Source organism: Triticum aestivum, chromosome 3B (assembly GCF_018294505.1).
Source record: "Triticum aestivum cultivar Chinese Spring chromosome 3B, IWGSC CS RefSeq v2.1, whole genome shotgun sequence".
NCBI classification, from domain to species: domain Eukaryota; kingdom Viridiplantae; phylum Streptophyta; class Magnoliopsida; order Poales; family Poaceae; genus Triticum; species Triticum aestivum.
The window spans coordinates 805,533,969-805,537,624 of NC_057801.1; positions in this window are offsets into that span (position 1 = coordinate 805,533,969).

Sequence of the window (3,656 nt, forward strand, 5' to 3'; positions counted from 1 at the left end):
TTTGTGTCGGTACAACTATGGGTATGTAAACTAGAGAAACGCAAGAATGTTGAATGCACTTGTTTTATCTATCTGGCAGTAATTTGGTTGTTCTTGTTTTCTTTTTGAAGATGAACTTCACCGTCACAAATGCTGCTAATAGAGACCTCCAATACATCCGTACCTTGTTGACACCGAAAAGGCATGGATTTGGACCAATGCACACCAGGCTGGTGAGTTTCATAAACATTTGTACTTTACTTTGCGGTATACATATCCACCATTTACTACTGTGATTAATATAGATATGTGACTCAAATTGTCGTTCCTTGTAGATATTGTCTCCGGTACAACTAGAGGATACTTGGAATGGGTATGGTTTTGACATGCGTGACAAGATCCTACACATCCTTGATCCAGTGAACACAAGGGCTAAGGAAGCAACGTATGTCGCCAAGCACGGGGCGACGATTGAGCTCATGTTTGATGGTATAGCTCAGGCTGGGGGGCTGTTTGGAAGTGAGGGGTGGACACTGGATCCAGCAGAGTGGAACGTTCGCTTCAACAACAACATGCACCCGCCGTGTTCTAAGTAAACTGTTGATGTTTAAAGAAAGTACTGACATACTATGAAACTTATTTCTGATCAGTGTTGTTGTTCTGGTAAAAGATCGGCATCAGGTGCTTATTTGTGGCACTACGTAGGGCACTTCACTTGTGATGGCCTAGATAACGATATGACTGAGGTAAAATTCTATGACATTTTTTTCATGTCAAATTTCATATTGGATGACTGTTTGGACAAAACCGTTACTTAAAAGAGACTCTTTTCCTTGTCGTGCGTCCTTTGAAGTTGGATCTTGCCCGGAAGCGCAAGATGTTGGCATACCAAGTCTTGACGATGGAAGGCAACGTTGGTGAGAAGCCAGGTTTCCTTTTCCGTTCATGAACGGCGACGTCAAATGCTTCTGGTGGTCATGCTGATCAAGCTTCAATCCTATTACCTATGCTTTCATAATTCCCTAAAGACAGCTTTGTTCTAGCTTGTCGCAAAAACATATATTTGTAGTACTGTAATATATATTTTAGTATGATCTCCTATGGAACAAAATGACACCTTATTGTACTATGTATTTGTAGTATGGCAAGACTTATTCTACTAGTGTGCTTCCTATTGGACTGGTGGTAAATTGAATTGCTAGTGGATAAGCTTGGTTGATAGAATTGGGGGTTTAGTTCATAGATGATGATGATTAATAAGCACATGCTTACTTTTTGTGGGAAAATTTTAAAATGGGGGTTAGTTCATAGAAATGGAAGCCATTCTAAGAGTTCTGGAACATTTCTGTAGTCTTCAGGAAGCAGATATATTTGTAGTCTTGAAACAGTCTTTGTGCTGGTGTGGTTCTTATTTCACTGGTATACTTTGTATTGTTATGTATGGGAAAAACAGAGATTGTGTATGCTTGGTTGTTCCATCATATGCTGAAACTGGTCGATTGGCTAAAGGTAGATGATCATTAAACTAAAGCAAACTTATAAATCAAAGAATTTAGATATTTGATACAAAAATTTGTTCTACATTATGCTGACAAATCAATCACATGTGAAACTACTGCAGCCAAATTTGAAAATTTTAAGGGGTTTTGAATAGTTGTTTATTTATTGCACATAAAGTTGATAGACATTGTTTTAAATTATTTGGACGGACTAAACCAAGTAATTTACATTTCATGGGCGTTGTATATTCTACAAATGTTCCCCTTACATGATGCCGATTTTGAATTTTTCATTGCTTGGTCTTTTTATAATTATATGATGATAAAAATATCGTTGTAATATGGATTGCATTTGAAATTTTCCATTGATTGGCTTCTATTAAAAAATAATGGTGAGAAAATACTTTCAAAATGATATGCATTTTGTATATTTCATTGGCTTCGATTTTCTGATAAATATGTCATGATGAAAATAATAAATCAAAGAATTTTGATATTTGATACAAAATTTTGTTCTATGTTATCGTGACAAATCAATCGTATGTGAAATTTGTGTAGGCTTTGATTATAATTCTAGGTGTCACATTTTGCAATGTGACTTGTTGTTTAATTAATAGCTCTTACTGCAGCCAAATTTGAAAATTTGAAGGGGGTTTTGAATAGTTGTTTGTTTGTTGCACATAAAGTTGATAGGCGTTCTTTTAAATTATTTGGACAGACTAACCAATGCAATTTAAATTTCATGGCCGTTGTATATTCTACAAAATGTTCCCCTTACGTATGGATATGATGCCGATTTTGAATTTTTCATTGCTTGGTTTTTTATTATAATTACATGATGATGTAAATATTGTTGTAATATGGATTGCATTTGAATTGTTCCATTGATTGGCTTCTATTAAAAAAATATGGTGAGAAAATACTTTTAATATGATGAGTATTTTGTATATTTCATTGGCTTTGATTGGCTAAAGGTTGATGATCAGTAAACTGAAGCAAACTTATAAATCAAAGAATTTAGATATTTGATACAAAAGATTGTTCTACGTTATGCTGACAAATCAATCACATGTGAAATTACGGCAGCCAAATTTGAAAATTTTAAGGTGGTTTTGAATAGTTGTTTATTTGTTGCACATAAAGTTGATAGACGTTGTTTTAAATTATTTGGACGGACTAAACCAAGTAATTTACATTTCATGGGCGTTGTATATTCTACAAATGTTCCCCTTACATATGGACATGATGCCGATTTTGAATTTTTCATTGCTTGGTTTTTATTATAATTATATGATGGTGAAAATACCATTGTAATATGGATTGCATTTGTAATTTTCCATTGATTGGCTTCTTTTAAAAAATTTATGGTGAGAAAATACTTTCAAAATGATATGCATTTTGTATATTTCATTGGCTTTGATTTTCTGATAAATATGTCATGATGAAAATAATAAATCAAAGAATTTTGATATTTGATACAAAATTTTGTTCTACGTTATCGTGACAAATCAATCATATGTGAAATTTGTGTAGGCTTTGATTATAATTCTAGGTGTCATATTTTGCATGTGACTTGTTGTTTAATTAATAGCTCTTACTGCAGCCAAATTTGAAAATTTCAAGGGGGTAATGAATAGTTGTTTGTTTGTTGCACATAAAGTGGATAGACGTTGTTTTAAATTATTTGGACGGACTAAACAATGAAATTTAAATTTCATGGCCGTTGTATATTCTACAAAATGTTCCCCTTACATATGGATATGATGCCGGTTTTGAATTTTTCATTGCTTGGTTTTTTATTATAATTACATGATGATGAAAATATTGTTGTAATATGGATTGAATTTGAATTGTTCCATTGATTGGCTTCTATTAAAAAAATATGGTGAGAAAATACTTTTAATATGATGTGCATTTTGTATATTTCATTGGCTTTGATTTTCGTATAAATATGTCATGATGAAAATAACCTTGTAATATGATATGTATTACCATTTTTTTCCTTGCGTTTTTAATAACCCTATGATGATAAAAAATATTCTAATATGATATGTACTACAGTGCTAGGATTTTATTAATTAAACTATGATGATGAAAACATCCTTGTGATCGGATTCAGTTTATGTTGAACTTGTAAGCAAGTTGATGGATATTATTTATTTTCCAATGTTTTCCTTA